The 22,848-nt window shown below is 45.7% G+C and overlaps 1 protein-coding gene across 1 annotated transcript in view; it reads right to left on the minus strand.

Moving 5' to 3' along the window:
• CROCC2 (ciliary rootlet coiled-coil, rootletin family member 2) overlaps nucleotides 1-22,848 on the minus strand; it is a 1,301,560-nt gene that overhangs the window by 657,910 nt on the left and 620,802 nt on the right. The window lies entirely within an intron of this gene.

The raw sequence follows: 22,848 nt of genomic DNA on the forward strand, positions 1-22,848 counted from the left end.
TATCGACCAGAAGGTAAGAAATATAGGGCCAGATGTAGGTGCTAAATATCGGTCGGTAACGCCGAAATTCGGTAATTTCAGTGTTACCGACCGGTATTTAGCCATGTGCGATGTAGGTGACTTTAAACCTACATGCAAAATAAGGAATCGCTAAATAGCGATTCCTTATTTTGCTCTTGCATTTAAGGAATCGGAAATACTAATTCCTTAAATGCAATGTAGGTAGCACTAAAAACAGTGTACCTCAGCCTTCAGGAATCACTATTTACCACCAACTCCAAGTTGGTGGTAAGTAACGATTTCCTTACAAAAAGCACTTTTTTCCTTTTTTTTATGTGCCATGTGGCACACATCCATGCCCTTAGGGCATGGATGTGCGCCACATGTGCACACATGCACATTTTAGGGGTGCAACAGGGTGTCCTTTGGCACCCTTGAAATACCTCCTGCTCTTAACGATTCGGTAATACCGAATCGCTAATAGTGAATCTCTTTCCATTCATTCCTATGGGCCTCCTAGCCCATAGGAATGAATGGCTAGGTATTCCTTAATAAAGAATCGGAATTACCGATTCGTTATTAAGGAATGTTAAGGACTCGTTATTATTTTAGCGATTCTACCTACATTCCATTTAGCGATTCCTTAATAGCGATTCGGTAATAATCGCTATTAAGGAATCGCTAAATGGAAGTTACCTACATCTGGCCCATAGTTTTTTAACATTGAAGTTAGTAATATCGATAGCAAAAATATCGATGTAAATAATATCGATGTTTATGTTAGTGTTATGTATTTTAGTATGTATTTTATATGTATGTGTTCCACATGTTTTGTTATGTTTTAAAAAAAAATATATGTATTAATTGTTTAGAAGTTAGTAATTGTTTTTAAAGTAAATTTTGTGTCTTAGTACCATAGCGGGTTGTGGGTTTATAGGGGACTAGAATGGGAAGTAATTTAATTGTAAGTACGTAATTATTAATTTTTGTTATTGACTCGACCTTTCGGCTGCGTTCGACACGGTCTGCCACCGCACCCTGACAATCCACCTCCGCCACGCCGGGATCCAAGGAAAGGCCCTGGAATGGATCACCTCCTTCCTCTCCGACAGAACCCAAAGAGTCCATCTCCCGCCCTTCCTCGCAGAAGCCACCAAGATCATCTGCGGCGTACCTCAAGGCTCCTCGCTCAGCCCCACCCTCTTCAACGTCTACATGAGCCCCCTCGCAGCCTTCGCACGCAAGCACAACCTCAACATCATCTCCTACGCCGACGATACCCAACTGATCCTCTCCCTCACCAACGACCCCACCTCCGCCAGAGCCAGCTTCCAGTACGGAATGAAAGACATCGATGAAGCTCAGCCGCCTGAAACTGAACTCAGACAAGACGGAAGTCCTCATCCTCGGCCCATCCATCTCCGCCTTGGATGACTCCTGGTGGCCCCCTGCTCTGGGCCCCCCACCCAAGCCCACGGACCACGCACGCAACCTGAGCTTTATCCTTGACTCCTCCCTCACGATGGCCAGGCAAGTTAACGCTGTTACCTCCTCCTGCTTCAACACACTCCGCATGCTCCGTAAGATCTTCCGCTGGATCCCCACTGGAACCAGGAAAACGGTCACCCAGGCCCTCGTCACCAGCAGTCTGGACTACGGGAACGCCCTCTACGCTGGGACCACCGCCAAACTACAGAAAAGACTCCATCACATCCAGAACGCCTCAGCACGGCTCGTCTTGGACATCCCCCGACACAGCCACATCTCCGCCCACCTGAGGGACCAGCACTGGCTCTCCGTCAGCAAGAGGATCACGTTCAGACTCCTCACCCACGCAGACAAGGCTCTCCACGACTTGGGCCCCGAATACCTCAACAACCGCCTCACGTTCTACACGCCAACCCGCCAGCTCTGCTCCGCCAGCCTCGCCCTCGCCACCGTCCCACGGATCCGCAGAACCACCACCAGAGGAAGATCCTTCTCCTACCTGGCGGCCAAGACCTGGAACACCCTCCCCACCCACCTACGACTCACCCAGGACCATCTCTCCTTCAGGAAGCAACTCAAGACCTGACTTTTCGAGCAGTAGCAGCCCGACCCCACCTCCGCCAGAGCCAGCTTCCAGTACGGAATGAAAGACATCGATGAAGCTCAGCCGCCTGAAACTGAACTCAGACAAGACGGAAGTCCTCATCCTCGGCCCATCCATCTCCGCCTTGGATGACTCCTGGTGGCCCCCTGCTCTGGGCCCCCCACCCAAGCCCACGGACCACGCACGCAACCTGAGCTTTATCCTTGACTCCTCCCTCACGATGGCCAGGCAAGTTAACGCTGTTACCTCCTCCTGCTTCAACACACTCCGCATGCTCCGTAAGATCTTCCGCTGGATCCCCACTGGAACCAGGAAAACGGTCACCCAGGCCCTCGTCACCAGCAGTCTGGACTACGGGAACGCCCTCTACGCTGGGACCACCGCCAAACTACAGAAAAGACTCCATCACATCCAGAACGCCTCAGCACGGCTCGTCTTGGACATCCCCCGACACAGCCACATCTCCGCCCACCTGAGGGACCAGCACTGGCTCCCCGTCAGCAAGAGGATCACGTTCAGACTCCTCACCCACGCACACAAGGCTCTCCACGACTTGGGCCCGGAATACCTCAACAACCGCCTCACGTTCTACACGCCAACCCACCAGCTCTGCTCCGCCAGCCTCGCCCTCGCCACCGTCCCACGGATCCGCAGAACCACCACCAGAGGAAGATCCTTCTCCTACCTGGCGGCCAAGACCTGGAACACCCTCCCCACCCACCTACGACTCACCCAGGACCATCTCTCCTTCAGGAAGCAAATCAAGACCTGGCTTTTCGAGCAGTAGCAGCCCCCCCACCCCCAGCGCCTTGAGACCCTAGCGGGTGAGTAGCGCGCTTTACAAATACTCTTGATTGATTGATTGATTGATTGTAGTGATAATTAATTTATTTGTTATTAATTATTAATTGGTAATTAATTTGTATTCATTCCTTAATTGATCATTATATTAATTGTATTAATTTTTATTGGAGCAAGTTGTGGGTTTATAGGGGATTAGGGTGGGAACTAAATTAATTGTAATAAATGAATTAATAATTTTTTTTGGTATTGTTAATTAATGTATTGTTTATTAATTGGTAATTAATTGTTATCAATTAATTAATTGATAAATAAGTATATTAATTGTGTTAATTTAGTTAAGGAGCGGGTTGTGTGTTTATAGGGGAATAGGGTGGGAAGTAATTTATTATAATTAAGTAATTATTTATTAATATTTATTGGTATTGATAATTAATATATTGTTAATTCATTATTAATGAGTAATTCATTTTTATTTATTGGTATTGGTAATTAATTTATTGTTAAATAATGATTAATTTATAATTATTTTTTATTACTTGATTAATTGATAATTATATTAATTGTGTTAAATTTTATGAGGAGTGGGTTGTGTGTTTATTGGTGAATAGGGTGGAAAGTAATTTAATGTTATTAAAGTAATTATTAATTTTAATTTATTGGTATTTATAATTTATGTATTGATAATTTATTAATAAATCATTATTTAATTAAAAACATTATTTAATTGATAAGTATGTTATTTTAAACTCCTACGCTATCCAACACTTTCCATACTTTTGCACTCTCTGGAGTGGGAACAGTAATTTTCACCCCTACGCTATTCAACACTTTCCCTACTGTTGCACTCTATGGAGTGGGAATAGTAATTTTTACCCTTATGCTATCCAACACTTTCCCTACTGTTGCACTCACTGGAGTGGGAATAGTAATTTTCACCCCTACGCTACTTAACACTTTCCCTACTGTTGCACTCTCTGGAGTGGGAATAGTAATTTGTACCCCCACGCTATCCAACACTTTCCCTACTGTTGCACTCTTTGGAGTTGGAATAGTAATTTTTTTCTCTCAGCTATCCAATATTTTTCTGTATTGTTTTAGTTAATGTTGTGTATAATTTATTTTAAAAACATTAAAAATATTGTTGATTTTTAATTTGTTATATATATATTTTGATCTATTTCATTTTTGTTTGTGTATATATGTATTTATAATTTATTTTTACCCATACTCTATCCAACACTTTCTCTACTGTTGCACTCACTGGAGTGGAAATAGTAATTTGAACCCTTTCGCTATCCAACACTTTCCCTACTGTTGCACTCTCTGGAGCGGGAATAGTAATGTTTACCCCTATGCTATCCAACACTTTCCCTACTGTTGCACTCTCTGGGGTGGGAATAGTAATTTTTACCCCTACGCTATCCAACACTTTCCCTACTGTTGCACTCACTGGAGTGTGAATAGTAATTTTCACCCCTACGCTACTTAACGCTTTCCCTACTGTTGCACTCTCTGGAGTGGGAATAATAATTTGTTTTCCTACGGTATCCAACACTTTCCCTACTGTTGCACTCTTTGGAGCTGGAATAGTAATTTTTACCCCTACGCTATCCAACACTTTCCCTACTGTTGCACTCTTTGGAGTGGGAATAGTCATTTTTTTCTCTCAGCTATCCAATATTTTTCTGTATTTTTTAGTTAATGTTGTGTATAATTTATTTTAAAAACATTAAAAATATTGTTGATTTTTAATTTGTTATATATATTTTGATTTATATTATTTGTGTTTGTGTATATATGTATTTATAATTTATAAAATGTTTTAAACAATGTATAAGTTATTAAAATAATTATTTCTGAATATGATTAAGTATATATATTACATTTTATATGTATGTGTTTAATTTATTTTAACATTATATGTAATAGTTATTATTTTTAACCATTTTAAAATATTTGTAGCTATGTTTCTTTTAATTATATGTATTATTTACTTTATTTTACATTATTTTTTAACATTTAAAAAAAAGATATTTTTTACAACGATATTTTTGACATCGATATTTTTTTCTCGATATTTTTGTACTTACCATGATGTAGCTAGGATGTCGATATTCTTGACTTCGATATTTTTGTCACAATATTTTTGTACCTCAATATTTTTGTAATCGATATTTAGTCAGTGATTGGTATGGAACATATTGTCTCTGTAGAAATTAATGCAATCAGCAATTTATTAAACCTCAAATACTGTTCAAAAGAGTGTTCGTTCAATATTTACCCTAAAGAGTTGTACCTGTTCAATTCCTAATCTGACATAGTATTTCAGGTCAATGCCTTTACAGTTATGCTTTAGCCCTAGATAAGGCATGTGTGTAAAAATATCTTACACATTATTGAAATGAGCAGAAGCTGTACACCAATCCTTACAATCATTCTGTGACCTGAACCGTTTATAAATGATTTACCCATTGATTATACAGTCTTTAACAATGTCTAATGTCTCAGAATTTTCATGGAACTTCTGAAATAAATATCTGTAACATACAAATCTCTAGTTAATGTAATAACTTTCAAGAGCATTACGTGACAAGTCTTTAATGTCAGCAGGTGCACAGAAATACACAGTTGAATAATTTATAGTAAACATAAGCTTTAGTTTTTCTCACATATTTTGTAAACAGGGGTTTGATTTAAACCACAACCTATCTGTAATACAAGTCTGCAACTCACACTAGTTGCACTCAGTCTCTACCTTGTTTAATGAAGTGCTGTTTGCACTTAAAATGTTGTTAATAGTTAGACTGTGCACCATAGAAATGTACCATACTGAATGAGACTTGTCCCGAGAATAACACTATATTTAGTAGATGCACAAGCACATACAATCAATATATGCTGTATATTTGTGTGGGTTCTTTACTGATGACTTTCTTTTCTAAAATGATTAGGCGTTTTATAGAGCAATTTGAGAAGAAGTAGCTTGGATGATGTTCACATCAATGATGCCATTTGAGATGTCATCAGTGATGTCATTAATGGTGGAATTTAAAATGTCAGGAGTGATGCAATATATGAGGCCATAAACAGTGCATGGCAGCGGTGCAAGTTATAGTTAGTTCACTGAACTATAACTGGTGAATTTCAGTGCTTTTTGGGGTAATGGGACGTTTAAGCATTAGTTTGTACCTTATTTCAACACCTAAATATAATGTTACTTTAACCTTTAGATTTTTCAATGAATTTTTAGGTTTACATTTCTTTATTAGTTTCAGTATAAAACAAGTGCAGTACATTGCCATAAGGAATGCACACAAAAGAAGGCAGAGGACAAACCGGCATCTTTGTTTCGTATAGCGCATCTCGTTACCCACTAGGGTCCTCTGATCCCACAGGAGTCCTTGTAGTGTGCCGCTGTTGGAATTTGTGTTTCCAGACAAAGGTCCATCACGATGCCAAGTGGACAGTAACAACATTAACAACCCCCCCACCCGCCCCCGGAAACTCCCCCCCCAACCAGTGTGCCGATTTTTGTGAAGCAAGTGTCTCGTAGGTGTAGCGCGCTCATGGTGCCTCATTCTCGGGTTCAGCGGTGACATGGCTGTTGTCTGTCAGGCAGTAGACGGAGGTACCTTGGACACGTTATTTCGTTAAATTCCTGGGACAGAAGTGTTAGTAGCGGTTGCCAGACCGTGTGGAATGTAGCAGTGGACTGTGTGAGTGTGGCTTGGATGCGTTCCATCCCAAGTGTATGCCATAGTTTGTGCAGCCAGCCCGTGTGTGTTGGCCGTGTATTGGTCCCCCATAGAGACAGGATTCAATGAATATTTAGAGATTATTTAACATAAGCTAAGATATTATTACCATACCTAGCTATCATTGATTTTTTCAACAAATTTATGAATTTTTCTCTTACTGTTAGGAAAGATCATATTACCAATCCGGACTATCACGTCTAATTAACCTTTGCTTTATCCATGAATTTCGAGTTTTTTTTAAATATTCGGCAACACCTCCACAGTGCACACCCTTTGGCCTTTCACAACAGGGGGTTGCAACCCCAGCTGGTGGCCAACCCTTTTCAGCCTTTCCTAAATGTTGAGTTTGCTGTCCCTGCCCGCCTCCTGCCTTTTCTCCGTTGCCCATGTGCCTGCCCCTACCCTCTCCCTCCTGCCCTCCATGGTACGTTGTGCTTCCACTGCCTCTCAAACCTGCCCTGCATGATCAGCTTGCTGCTTATAAGCATTGTTCTCCAAGTGTGAGCCCCTGCCCATCCCTCCTGCACTCCATGGTCCATTGTGCTGTCAGTATTTTTCCTACCTCCCTTTTCTCCTACCTGCCTTAATTGTTCAACTTGCTGCCCTTGCATCACTTCCTGCTGCCCCTGTTTTCCAATTGCATGCCCCTGCCCTTCCCGCCTATATTCCATGATCTGCATGCTGCAACAGCCCCTCCAACCTGCCCTGTATGGTCCATTTGGATGACCCTGCCACCCTACCTGCCCTCCAATGGTCTGTACGATGCCTCTACGCTCCTGTCCTCCGCAGTTCCACTCTGCTGTCACTGCCCCTCCTGTCTACCCTGCGTGGCCAGGTTGTTGCCACTACCACTGCCCCTCCCCAGTTCTTCGTTGTCTTAGTATGTGCCACTATCCCCTTCTTCCAGCTTTCCATGGTCAGTTGGCATGCCCCTGCCCCCTCCCTCAATGCCTTCCATTTTCAGTTTTGCTGCCACTATCCAGCTCATCTGCCCTGCGTGGTCAGCTTGCTGCCCCTGTCACCTTCCCCGGCGCTCCGTTGCCCATATGAGGCCCCATGCCCTTTCCCTCTTACCCAACAGTGTCTGTTTGTGCTGCCAATACCTCTATCATCTGCCTGTTCGGTCATCTTGCTACGCCTATAACGCTTGGCCCTCCACTGACCGAGACAGTGCCCTTACCCTATTATTCCAGTCTTTCCTGGTTCATTGTGCTGCCACTGCCCCTCCCTCATGCCCTCCATGGTTCGTTTTGCAGCCACAGCCTCGCTTGCCTGTTGTTCATGATTGGCTTGATACCCCTGCCTACCTCCTACTGTGGTACACGGTCAGGTCCTAAGCTACTGCCCCTTCTGTCTGTCTTGCGTGTCCTGTTGTGTTGCCACTGCCCCTCCCGCCTGCCAGGCACAGTCAGTTTGTTGCCTATGCCCATACCCTCCTTTGTCTATATGAGTGCCCATGCCCGATCCTTCTTGCCCTCCATGGTCCATTGTGCTGCTACCACCGCTGGTGTCTGCCCTGTGTGATCATTTTGCTACCCCTTACACCCACCTCATGCCCTTCACTGCTCTATTCTGTGCCCCTGCATTTTCCTCCAGCCCGTCAATGTCCATTTTGCTGCCACTATCCATCCTGCCTGCCCTTCGTGGTCTGTTGTGTTGTCACTGTCCCTCCTGCCTGCCCCGCATGGTCAGTTACCTGCCCTTGCCCCTTCTCTCTTGCCCATTGCCTCCTTTGTCCGAGTCTGTACCCTTGCCCTCTCTCTCTCTCCTTCTCCAGAGTGTTCTAATGAACAACTATAGCGCTAACTTTCTATATTTAAGTCTAAAAAGTGGAACACCTTAAGTCGTCTTGAAAGAATCGAAACTGTAAAACCTAAAGAATTTTCTTTACAAATGAATATAATAAGGGGGTTCTTTTTGCATACAAATTATGGTTAGTGCTTAGAAAGCTAAAATGAGGACGTAGGTTCTGAGTTACCAAATAGCAACAGAGGGCATTTAAACTAGATGCAATTTTATGTGTTTTGTCCAATTGCAGTGGATTATTTGTTGCACGAGTTAAAGAGTTTTGAACACTTACTTCATTGAGCTACACTTGGGGGGCATAGATATGTGTGCTATATTTGGGCCCTTTGTACTGGGACAGACATCAATGGAGACTTTATTTTTTAATCAAGCTCCCTTATTTCTTTATTTACTGCTGTATCCTCTGTAGGAAATGTTTTCTGTTTTACAGCTTTGGTTCCATCAAGATGGCGTTAAGGTATGCCACACTTTTGTCATACATGCAGAAAGTTAGCACTCTAGTTGCTCATTAGAACATTGTGGTAAAACTGCAACTGGTCACAAGGGATTGGTGCATGTCTGCATGTCAAAAAATTTACTGAAATAGATGAGGAAGATATTTGAGAGCGCCTGGAAAAGGAAACATAATTTTCCTTTGAACGGCACTAACCAAAATTTCTATGACAAAACGAACCCCCTGATTGTGTTAATTTCAACATGAAATGTTCAAGGTTTTACAACTTCGATAACCAATATGAGAAAATCATGGGAAAAAAATGTTTTCTCTCACGAATGGTTCATCAAATCCCAGCCGAGGATCAGCATTTTACACAGAGCAAAATCACCTTAAAATACACCACAGTTCTGAAAGGTAGTTTGGTACCATCTACAAATGATTTATAATATGACTAAAAACTGTTATTACTGGGGGTGGAGCATAGCTGTGCAGCAATATGGTAGCTTGATAGAGAGGCTCTGCCAGCTGAAATTCTGATCTGGCAACATCCTGCCCCATCGGCTGCTTAAACCACAGCACATCACAAGTCTGTACATCCGAGACGGTGTGCTTTTGCCTGGGTGTGTTGCGGCCCCTTTGGGGTGCCAGTCAAACAGGCCGTCGTGGGCAGAGGCCGCGGCCCGGGATGGCCAGCATGGTGGAAGACTTGTGTGATGAGTCGGCTGTGCCGCGAATAATCAAACCTTAGGGTGGAAGGTCCAACAGTGACTGCCGCGGCCTGGGATTGCCTTCTGGGTAGCTAGTACTGAAAGCAGAGGTCTGAGCCCCTGCTGTGGAGGACCCGCACTTGTGTACTACCGGTAGGGCCCTTGCTGCTGGGTGGTGCGTGTGTGGGGGCTGTCCGGGCCGTCCATGCGGGGTCGGATGTATACGGAGCCTCGAACTGACTGTCGGTAAGCCCTTCATCTTTATATTGAATTGGCTGGGGGGCCCGCTCTGTGTTGCGGAGGACCGCGATTGGAGGGCTCTCTTCTCCACCTGACACACAGGAGAGGCTCCGGAAAGAGACTGTAGGCGGTCTTCACCCATTCAGTGGGCTTATGGACTCTGGACCTTACTCACAAACAACCATAGTGACACCATACTTGGCTTGGGGTCGTGATTGTGACGCCCCTCAGATACAGTCCCATTTTAGTGAACTGTTTGGACCTGCTCGTGGCCCCCATTGTCTGTGGTTCCTCCTGATGCATGGGCTGGGATTGCTCCATCTGGCTGACCCCGGTGCCTGGATCTCTTCATGGCACTGGCCAGAGTCCAGTGCACCATCTGAATCACTCTTATGTAAGACTTCCCCAAAATACATCCTTTCCTCATCTGACCCAGCAACTGCTATACGAGCCCTTCTACCAGAGAGGAGGAACTGAGAACTGACAAATTAGGGCCCCCTGATTAACCCACGGCGGTGCGACAGCCCCCTACAAAACCCACAACAAGTACATTTTCTGAGCTGGCCCGCTGATCTCGTTGCTGCCACAAATCCAGTTTCTCTGGATGTCAAACATGATACGAGGCAACCTAGATTCCCATTTGAAATCAAGAAGTCCTTACACCGGTCCGAACTGGAACCACAACAGGAGATAAACTCAGGCCCTTCAACGGAGGATGACATCAAGGAAACTCCTATTGGCGTTAAATCTAGCCTGCAAGCGAATGACGCCAAACTAGACCTCATGGCAAGCCACCTTCTCAGGATGCAAGAACGAGTTGACGAGCATGAAGATCGCCTAGTTCACCTCACAGCTAGAGTTTCCAACATAGATGACACCCAGGCCACTACTAGTGAACACTTGCTCAGAATGGACAAAGTCCTTGAACTCATCAGGGCCATAAAGATCTTGAGGTGCGCTTGAGGCTCAACAACGTACGCATTACTGGCGTCCCGGAGTTCACGCCCATTGATATTATGGAGGACTATGATACAGCAAAGCTTTGTGAGCTGTTTGGGGAGCTCCTGTCCCCGGTTTTCATTGTCGAACGCGTGCATCGCTCTCTGGTGCCTCGGATGCCCCGTGTGCGCCAGCCCACCCAATATTCGTTCACTTTCTGAACTATAAAGACCAAGACAGTCCTACGTCTGTCCAGAGAGCGCAGTGAAACACAACAATATGGCAATGTGCTTTCCTTCTATCTTGACTTCACTATTGCCATTTAGGCCGCCTGAAGGGAATTCCTTTCTGCCCAAAAATCCTTCAAACAGCAGATATAAAATATGCTCTTCTCTATCCTGCCAAACTACACATCATGTCTGAAGGTCGGGCGCATCATTTCACCTACGCGAAGGCTGCTCTCAAGTTTGCCAAAGGCAAAGTAGCAAGGTGGTCCTGGGGGCCCCGCGGGACCGGGTGGAGACACACCCAGACGACGATTAACCACAAAGACATTTGAGACACCCATTATGATGCTGTTCTCTCCCACTGGGATACATAGCTGTGACTTGTTGGTCATTGCAACTAAGCTTCAAATGTTGCACAAAATGTTGATGGAACTATGAACATGAGCCGATGGACTTCAATATGTGTGGTACCCACCGTTGCATTATCTGTTTGGGGTGGTGATTGTTGTGGTGGGTGGTATTCAGATACTCAATCAAATTTGGGGGTTGGTTTGGGTGGGAGTGGGTTGAGGCTGTATTGTTTTTGCATGTGTTTTCTGTCTGAAAACCTTTTTCGTCTATGGCAGACCCCTGACATGATGACTTATCCTTCCAGGGCACAATTAAATAGCAGTTGTATGAGATCCTGGACACATGCCTCCTTTCTGCACTACGTTTTGCTTTGGCAGGGCACATCCTACACCAAGATAGGCTTATCATTCAGCTGACCTCAGACTATATGGATCTGAGAACTGTGGACAAGTCAAAGGGTCTTAGGTTCCTGACTTGGAATATACGAGGGCTTAATGATCCTAGAAAAGCCCGCCTCGTACACACATATCTCACCAGGCACCATCTTGACATCTGCTTCTTTTAAAAACTTCGCCTCACCCCTTCCACCTTCTCCCGCCTCCGTGCGCGCTGGTGTGCTAAATGCCCTCTTCTTACTATTCCAGTTATGCGAGAGGAACCACTATCCTACTACGTAAGGACCTCCCATGGAAATTCACTCAAGTCAAGTGTGACATGAAAAGATGATATGTCCTCCTGGTTGGCCTGCTCCACCAACAGCCCATCATATTGGTCTGTGTCTACGGGCCAAACGCTGATTGCCCCGAAATTGTAAACCTAGGACCTGGTGCTGGGGAGGAGACTTTAATGTTGTTCTTGACCCGGACTTGGATAGATCGGGAGATTCTCGCAGACCCCTCCTCAATGCCGCAGCACTTTACTTCACGACAATGGTCTAGTTGACGTCTGGAGGCACCTAAATGGAATTAGACGAGAGGGAACATGCATAATTTCGGCCCATGGGGCCTGGTCACGCATCGACTACCGGCTGACAACTGGTGACATTGTTACTTGGACTGTCAAAGCAGTGCAGTTCTCTCGTATATTATCGGATAATGCCCCACACTCCTATAAATCTCCCTTCCATTAGTTATACTTTGTGCATTCACTTGGCGTCTGCCTCCTGGAGCACTTCGAGACCAGGTATTCCGCATCGACATTCGCACTGCCATTATTGATTATTTTGCACCTAACAAGGGCTCAGTTAACTTCCTGCACGTTCTTTGAGAGGCATTTAAGGTTGTAATTAGAGGGGCATGCATCGGGAAACAAGCAGGCATTCTCAAAACGATAGCAGCCTGATTCATAAGGAATCGCTATTAAGGACTTGCAAAACGGGATTCATGTTAGAAATTGCATAAAGAAATGCGATTCCTACACATTCCTTATTTGCGATTAGCAAATTGCTAATCGCAAATAAGGAAGAACTCCCCATTCATTCCTATGGGCCAAAAGGCCCATAGGAATGAATGGGGAGTATTCCTTATTTGCGATTAGCAATTAGCTAATCGCAAATAAGATAGCGATTTAAAGGGTGCCAGGGGTGTCCAAAGGACACCCTGTAGCACCCCTTAAATGCAAATTGAAACAGGTGTTGCGCACACACATGTCCAAAGGACATGTGTGTGTGCAACATGCAACTTAGAAAAATGCTTTTAAAAGCATTTTTCAAAGTTTTCGCTATTTACCACGAGGTTTGACCTCGCGGTAAATGGCTGGCCGAAATTGCGAATTCGCAATTTTTAAATGGATGATGAATTGCATTTAAGGAATCTCAAATAGAGATTCCTTAAATGTAATTCCTCGCAAAATAGCGAAATCGCTATTACCGATTTTTGCATTTGGGATGATGAATCCCAAATGCAAAAATAGCGCTCGCAAAGGGCCAGATTCTCAGAATCTGGCCCTTTGCGAGCCGATTTCGGCTTGGTGAATCAGGCTGTAGGTTGGCTAAACTTGAAAAAGAACTTCGGACACTTGAGCTGGAATATTACATTTGCCAAGTGCCCACTACACTGGTACTTATACAGGCAAAACTCTTGGGAGTTGAACGAGGAGGCACAATGTGAACCACACTATTTGTTCAGTGAAGCCACGGCACATCAGTAGAGTGAGGGAAATTGAGCTAGCAGGACACTGGCTAATATGCTTCGTAAGCCCATGGCCCATGATTACATAGTGGAGCTTATTGATGAACGTCTGGAAAGTCAAACACCCCCCACTTCGATACTTACCACGAATACTTCTTTTTACTTTCAATTATATCAGACCACCTCTATACGATCTATAGAGGAACTCAATTGGTACCTTGACACGTACAACTTCTATGGATCAATTAGGCGCACTGATCATACCAAGATTTGCCCGTTACTGAAGAGGAGGTGGCACAAGTAATATGCAGCCTCCCTAATGATAAAGTGCTGGGGTTAGACGGCCTCACTACCTCCTTTTTCAAGGAATATGCCACTTTGTTAACCTCCCTTTTATTATCTATGTTTCAAGCCTCCTTAGAGGCTAATGAACTGCCCCCATCACTTCACGAAGCGGTAATCGACATTACTCCAACCAGGTAAACCCGCAGATCAGTGTGACTCTTACAGGCCACTGTCCATGATTAACATGGACAACAAAATACTTGCCAAGCTCATCGCCAATCGCCTTCTCCCACTTTTGCCAGACATAGTCCGCCCTGACCAGTCGGTCTTCGTGCAGGACTGTTCCACTGTACATAACCTCCGTAAAGTGTTTACAGTCATGCAAAGCTTGGACCCCGGTCTGGCGGCAATTGCTGCTCTTTTAGACACTACTAAGGTGTTTGATTCTTTAGACTGGCCCTCACTATTTGCCCTTCTTTTGTGCTTGGGGTTTAGCCTTTATTTTGTGAGTCTTATACACTTGCTATATACATGGCTGACTGCAAGAGTGCGGGTAAATGGGATGACAACTGAACCGGTCCCGATTACACGTGTCCCCTATCCCTAGTTTTATTTGCCATTGCTATGGAGCCCCTTGCTGCGCGACTGCGCCAACACCACGCCCACAGGGGTCTTAATTTCAAAATGAGGGGGACACTGGTTTCTATGTATGCAGATGACATTGCACTGTACATTCGTGACCCCAAGTAAATTTGGCCCCTATTATTCAGGAGGTCATTCGATTTGGTGGACTGTCGGGCATTGACATCAATTGGATTAAATCTATCTTATTCCCCCTCACAGATAACACACCACGGTTCAACTCGGAGTTCTCATTGGAGTGGGCAATGGAGCTGTTCCAATATTTGGGCATATGGCTCAGCCGCGATGCAGACGAATTGTGGCATGCTAATTATGGCAGAGCACTGTCCTGGCTTGATGACAGAATCCCTGCATGGAATCGTCTTCCCCTATCTTTAACTGGATGGCTAGTAATAGCCAAAATGATGGATTTATCTTCTCATACCACATACACAATTCTTCAAACGCTTGCAGTGGAATTTGATCTTGCTAGCAAGGGCCGGTAAACAGTCCAGAATTGCGTGGGAAATCTTAACACTTCCACTACGCCAGGGTGGGCTCAATGCACCGGATATGGTGGCTTAGACAGAGCTCTTGAGGCGGAAAGCCGAGAGCTAGGAAATACCCTTCAAAAAAGTTGATTTTAAGAACTGTATAGCGTGTTTTTACCTTGTGTTATTTTAAAAACTTGCACTTTGCTCACCTGGTTGTTTGACTCGCCGCTCAGCCGAGTGAGGCGCTGAAGCAGGCAGCAGGCAACCGCCGCGACCTCCCGGGCTCCGCCCACCGATTTAGGCCACGCCCTTCTTTCTGATATTTAGGAATATGCTGTTTCCGGAGGCGCAGCGGACGGGCGCAGCAGGCGCGCCGGCGGTGCGCCGAAGGCGCGCCAAAGGCAAGCCCGTCTGCGCCCGTCCGCGACCAGACGGGACCAGGGGCCATAAACCTTGGCTCCCCTACTCCCCAGGGCAGGACATATAGCTCGACAGCCATACACAGCATAGGAAGAACTGTCGCTGTCCAGTGCACGCATATATATGCCCCTACAGAGCTTCCCCTCCGCTGTCCAGACTGCAAACATTCCTTTCGGAACACTCCGTTGGCCTCAGCTCAGAAATACTGTATGTATGCACTAAACTGCCGATCACTGCCTAAGCACTGCACACAAATTGCCATGCTGCTTGAGGAGCTCAAGCCAGACGTGCTCTTTTTAACAGAAACGTGGCTCACGGCTCAATCGGAGCCTGATATAGTCGTAGCCTTATCAGCTGGCTACCACATCCTCAGACTCGACAGACCGAAAGGGAGAGGGGGTGGTCTGGCCATCATTACAAAGGACCAGTACCACTGCCGTACTACAGCAGATACTATCCATGGCTGCGAGAGTCTGGAATTCTGTATAGAGTTCAACGCAAATAACTCCTTTTCAGGCACTTTGATTTACCGTCCCCCCGAGCCTGCAAAACTATTTCCTAGAGCTCTCCCAGAGATCATAGCAAAAAGAATTCTATCGACGGCCAATCATACGGTGTTGGGAGACCTCAACCTGCATTTTAACTCGCCGTCAGACCACACCGCCAAGGAGTTAATGGATGACCTTGGAGCCCTTCAACTGGTCCAGTTGGTCACAGCCCCGACCCACGAAAAAGGCAACCTCCTGGACCCTATCTTTAGTAACTGCTCGGATCTAATTACGGATCAATCTATCCCCCTTCCATGGTCAGACCATTTTCTGGTCCCGTTTACCTGGGTCACCCATAAAGTCCCCCAATTACCCCCCCAAACTACAATGAGGAGAAACTGGTCAAAACTCCCCGTGGATCCCTGGAGACGTGAGCTAGACTCCACCCGCCCGCCACCCTGCCCAGACCCCAACGTGGCATACGGAAACTATGTAAGCTGGATCACAAAATCCTTGGACTCACTCCTGCCTCTTCGCAGATCGTCCTCAAAGCGAGTGCAGAAATCAGCTCCCTGGTTCTCCGACTCGTTAAGAGAGTTAAAACGCCTTTGCAGGCAACGAGAGAGAGCTTGGCGCTTAGATTTCCTTCCGGAAAAAAAGGCATCCTATAGAGAGGCGATCAGAGTTTATAAAGAAGGGGTCAGGGCAGCCCAGGCACTCTACTACTCTGACAAATCAAAGCCCAAGGAAATTTTTAATATAATAAAACAATGTTCCAGTGCCGTCACTGTTCCCCCTCTGATCAAGACCAAAGAGCAATGCAATGAACTGGCGGAATTTTTCCACAATAAGGTGCTAAACATATACTCCACCTTTCCAGCCATGGCCCCAAATCATGAGGCGTCTGATTCATTCTACCCGGAAAACTTCCCCCTCCCAGGCCAGTCTACTTCTGAGCCTACTCTTGACCATTTCCCCCTCCTGGACCTTGACACTTTAGACAAAGTGGCACGCCAAGTCAAGTCGGGCTCCCCCCGCGACCCAGCCCCTCCAGAAATCTTGATGCAGGCAGGTGGAGCCACCCTCCCTGTAATCATGGAATTGCTAAACCTGTCCTTATCCACATGTACAGTCCCCATTGCTTGGAAGCAAGCCATGGTAAGGGCGCTCTTAAAAAAACCTAGCCTAGACCCTGATGACCACTCCAACTACCGCCCCATCTCACTCCTCCCGTGGGCTGGCAAGGTGTTGGAGAAACACATAAATGCCCTGTTGGTCCAGTTCCTGGAGAATCACTCCCTACTACACACGTCCCAAACAGGCTTCAGACCAAAACATGGGACTGAAACCGCCTTGTTAGCTGTCACCGAAGAATCTCGAAGGATACTGGATCAGGGAGGATCAGTGGCAGTGATCCTCCTTGATCTAAGTGCTGCCTTCGATACGGTCAGCCATGCCACTCTGCTGAACCGTCTCCAGAACATCGGAATCTCGGGAAATGCACTAAGGTGGTTCAGTTCCTTCCTAGCTGATAGATCTTTTCAGATCTTTGATGGCGACACAACATCTACCATCAGGCCTCTCAGCTGTGGAGTACCGCAGGGCTCGTCTTTGAGTCCTGTATTATTCAATGTATACATGAAACCTCTGGCTGGGGTAGTCGAACCGTACGGCATTAAAATCGTGTTGTACGCCGACGATACCCAGCTAGTGGTTTCACTGGCCCAAGAGAACAACAGGCAATCCTCGGCCGGCCTGTTGAATTGTTTGGAGAACGTGAGGGAGTGGATGACCAACTCCTCCCTCAAACTGAACGGAGGAAAAACAGAGCTCATGCTCCTAGGTCCAGCTTCACCAGTACCCTTTACCTCCTTGTGGCCCGTTGGTCTAGGTGTACCCCCTACTCCCAAGGACAGTGTTAAGAGCCTGGGAGTATGGCTAGACAACAAGCTCTCTTTCTCCACTCAGGCCACCAAGCTGTCTGCCACCTGTTTTGGCCTACTTAGAACGCTGAGGAAGGTCCTTCCACTTTTGCCCCTAGACGCCAAGAAGGTGGCGGTACAAGGCCTCATCCAGTCCCGCTTGGACTCAAATAATGCCCTCTACCTAGGGGCACCTGAGATGACCCTCCGGAAGCTGCAGGTTGTACAAAACTGCGCAGCACGGACCATATTCCAGATTCCACGATCCCAGTCTGCCAGACATGGACTGAAAAGCCTACACTGGTTGCCTGTGAGGCAAAGAGTGGCATTTAAGGCACTGTGCATTACGCATCGGGCCTTTTGGAAGACCGGAGCAGCAATTAACAACAGCCTTGTCACCCCCTACCACCCTAATAGGAACCTCCGGTCTACGGGTGCCTTTCTGGCAGTTGTTCCCAGAGTGAAGAGAGCTAGGTCCGGGGGTAGGCTGTTCTCGCTGAACGCCGCCAAGCTTTGGAATGCCCTCCCCCTCGCTCTTCGATCCACACCTGACCTGCTCTCATTTCGTAAGAAATTGAAAACAGTACTATTCACCAAGCCCCTCTAGTTCCTACTTCCCTGCTCCGTTTCGTCTCTGTTTAAATTCAGCGCTTGGACGCCCCTGGGCAGCAACCGCGCTCAACAAATCGATAAATAAATAAATAAATACATTTTATGCATTGTGTGCCCAGGCCCAATATTTGCATTTATGGCTATACCCAGCTAAATTTCAGCCTCACGTATAGATAGAGGTTGATTTAACCTCAACGGTCCACTATATTGTTCCAAGCATACAGATCCATATGCAAGGGGACCAACACTGTGGACTGTTAGATGGGCATAGGATGGACTGCAATGTCGAGAGGATTTGCAGTGACTTTAGGCACCCTCCATCCCCATAGCTCAATCCAATGCTACCACCGCTTCAAGACAACGGTGAGAAGTCAAAGGCGCACACACATAACCTGGTCACGTTTGCTGACTTGTACCCCGATGGCCGCTGCTTCCCCCCACCTGCAATGACAGACTTTCTTCGCCTCACTGTGATGGATATATTTCTCTATCATCATATTCGAGCCGCATGTTATGCATTACACGCCACTTTTCTTGAACCTCCAACTATACTACATGCACTAGAACACATGCTGATGAATGCCTCACACCATAAGTTAATTACAAGCCGCTACACCGTTATGCAAGACAATGCACCAATATGCACCCTTACAGTTCATGCTCAATGGGCACTAGACATAGACGCACCTCTAACTGTGGTAAATAAATAATTAAATACCGGTTCTATTTTTCGGAATAATCAATAAACAGGTAGCTCAATAAATAAGAGTCAGGATTCGAGGCATCTTGAGTTTTGCAGGTTTAATAAAGCATAAGGGACAGGAACAGGACCACCTGCACGGGAATAGGATGGCAGCTGCCGGGGGCAGGGTCTGGAAAAGGGATAGCTTTAATAACAGTGCACAACATATATATACTAAAACAATTACATTGCATTCAATACAGTAGGCGTAGCAGTAGGCGGAGTTTGTAGCAGTCGCGAAAGATAAGGCATAAAGTGGGTGTAACAAGAGGTGTGTACAGGGCGTATACATAGACATGTGATGCAAACGTAACAGAATATGTCATAAACGGGGCGGAAACATGGAGGGGGCTACCTGAGCAGCTGGGACCTCTAACCTAGTGGTGCGCGTAAACTGGCAATGACGTGTTACCAGGGAGAACTGGGGGATATGACTTCTGCACTAGAAGAGGAGACGAAAGTCTGGAGGGTCAGAGCGACATGTACCTAGGCATATCTAGTATCTGGTGTTTATAGTACATGTTGATAGAATCCAAAAGTTATCAGGGTAAAGGCTAACAGACACTAAGACTGGTGCATGCATTATTCTAAATGTATTGCATGTGCGAGGAATATTCTATGAATATGAATACAGTATTTCTCTTACATGGAGACATAAAGGCTAGACCATGACGGAAACTATTGATGCGATTCAGTAGCTTAGGAATGCAGAGAAGGAGGGCTGGACTGATAACTAGAAACATAACATACTCTTGGCAGACTGGGAGGCAGAGCCAGGCCTAGCCGGGCACTGCGAGGCATGAAAGTAAGTGAAGGGTCAGGGATACAGGTGGGGGCTGTATCGCTCCTCGGAGAGTTCAGGAAACAGGAGCTGAATCTGAGTCCGGGCCCTTTTGAGGCCTAGAAACGGGGACAATTCAATGAATTAACGTGCACACTGTGAAACGTGGCAACGTAGCTTTACATAGGCCTGATATTCGTTATATTTACGAAAACTGGAAACTGGCATACTAGAGATGGACACAACTGTAATTGCGTCTTTAATCGATCAGAGGGGAATACATGCATATCGATCATGCACATATAACATAAGATGGGGAACACGTAGGCACATATGACATGGCAAAATTTACTTTTCCACATTCCCTCCTTGTGCCCTACGTTTCCATCAGGAAACATCAATATTCATGATACCATCTATCATTTCATACAGTATCATTTGTTCGTCTCGAATTGTCTTGGAACGGGACTTAGGACTAGGAATACAAGAGGTAGCACAAATGCCGCAAATCGCAGGGCCACATTGTATACAGAGGCAGCAACTGAATAGGATCATTACTGCAATACCTAGAAATGACAATACTTTCCATCCCCAGGCAGATATGATACTCCAGAGCCAACCGGACCATGTCCAGGTGCCTGGATTCTGGTGTAACTGATGGGCAATTCTATGAAGTCTGGTTATAGCTGAATAAACAGACGGCGCGTTATTAGGAATGAAAATGCAGCAACTAGATCCGATGACTCTACATGCTCCTCCTCTATCGGCCAGTATGACGTCAAGAACGAGACGATTTTGGAGCACGACAAATCTCATAGCAGATTGCTCTTCGGTTAAATTACCTAGAGCAGAAGTAGTCTCATTCACTACTGCTTCAAGGGTTCTGGTTAACCTACGTATTAACTTACTATTCTGGACAGGGCCTATAAAAAAGAAGAAACCTTTATTAAAATCTTGATACTGTTCTAGAGTAGTTTCAGTTTGATCGACAATTGGGGACTCAATCTCCCTTCTATGTCTGATGTGTACTAGATGTGTGTTTCTATGATAATCAGATGGGGCTAGAAAAACTGGTGGCAGTAGGAAGGCAATGTAACATGTTCCATCCCAATCGAGGGGCAGACGAACATATGCGGTCTGACCACAAACAAAATAAGAATGACGTGATGCTTTGAAAATAGATTTCCCACTGTCACTATACTTGACAGTAGTAGTACAATCACTATGTCCTACATGTGCGGAACCATTCTTTCTGACACATAATTCGCCTTTGACTGGTAGTACTGAAATAGCAGGTAAGTCTGGAGTAGTATCGGATTGAACATTCAGGACCATAAAATTCGAGGAATAATTACCTAAATCATATACTTCATTTTCTAGATCTAACCCTGTTCTATGGGTGAGACCTTGCTTGTCTGGGAAACATGTACTATTCAGAAGGGACATATCAGTTGAGGATGACGTTAACGTGGACCATGCTCCACATGAACCATTATGTGAAAACGGATAAGGAAAGAGTGGCAGAACTCCCTTCGGTGTCTGGAAAGGGGGGAGTCGACCACACACCCAACAATTAGTGGCATTGCTGGTCTGGTGTGAATAGTGTAACATTCTGATAAATGTATTATTTCGCATAGCAAGACGATAGGATAGCTCGTGAGGAGGCAGATCACTAAATGTGTGCTCCACTGTAGCATTAGAAAACATATTTACATGCGAAACTGGAAAACATAAATGTAATGCATAACTTGTGCAGGTAACCATTAAACTCAAAAATAGAAGAAAACTTAGAACAATGATACATTTGATAGAGTTTTGACTAACTCTCTCACTATGGGGGTCTATCTCATACATGTCAGAAACCTGTCTAACCGTTTCACCCGAGGGGGACTTAGACAATTAAACTGGCTGACTTATTTTACTAGACCTGAGTTTCTTTTTATACTCCTGCTGCGGAGTTTCCTCTAACAGGGGAGGCTTGAGTTCAGTGTCAATTTTTAGGCAGTCTTTCGGAAAAAGGTAGTCCTTTGAAATGTTCTTGGCAAATGTTTTTATACGCAATCCATGGAATTTCTTGATATGGGACATATGTACCCAGCCTTTGCGGCCCTCCAACTTGGCCGCGGTCCTTGTGGTAAGTAAGACTAGGCGTGGCTCCCTCCAGCGGGGGCTCCAGCGGACTTGAACGATCAAAGTTCCTGACCAATACGAGGTCGCCTGGAATGACCTCATGCGGTTTCACTTCAGTATTGTCTGGAAATGCAGCGGCAACCTGTGAACGACAAGAGTGTAGGGCAGACATCAAGGAAGCTAGGTAATCTGTCAACATATTGCTGGAAACATCTGTAATACTGCGGGGTCTAGGTGTACCCCACATGTTTGGGGGGCGGCCGAATACGACCTCATAAGGGGACAGACCTGATCTGGAATGTGCGACCATTCTCATGTAGAATAAAGCAACTGGCAGGGCAACTAGCCAGTCTACACCTTTCTCTTTACATGTCTTAGCAATACGGATTTTCAGGGTTTGATTATGTCTCTCTACGAGACCGGCTGCTTCAGGATGGCGCACACAATGGAACTTCCACTGGTACCCTAACAGAAGGGAAACATGTTTCATTAACTCGGATGAGAATGGCTGGCCGTTATCAGAATACACGACCCTAGGGAGTCCATAACGGGGAAAAAATTCACGAACCAACTGCTTGGCAGTGGTCGCTGCTGTGTAATCTGGAACTGGATATGCTTCTGTCCACCTGGACAAAGCGCATACAACTACAAGGACATACTTGAAACCTCGGCATCGCTCCATCTGAATATAATCCATCTGGAGGACTTCAAAAGGGTGGTCAGGAGGTTGGAATCCGCCTTGTTCCACCGGGACACTTTTACCTGGATTGAACTGACAACATATCATACAGGTACGGACTTTCTGCTTGGCTGCAGCTCGTAAATGCTTGTTGAACCAAAGGTTCTGAATACTGTCTAACATGG

Source organism: Lissotriton helveticus, chromosome 11, assembly GCF_964261635.1.
Source record: "Lissotriton helveticus chromosome 11, aLisHel1.1, whole genome shotgun sequence".
In the NCBI taxonomy this organism is placed as follows: Eukaryota; Metazoa; Chordata; class Amphibia; order Caudata; family Salamandridae; genus Lissotriton; species Lissotriton helveticus.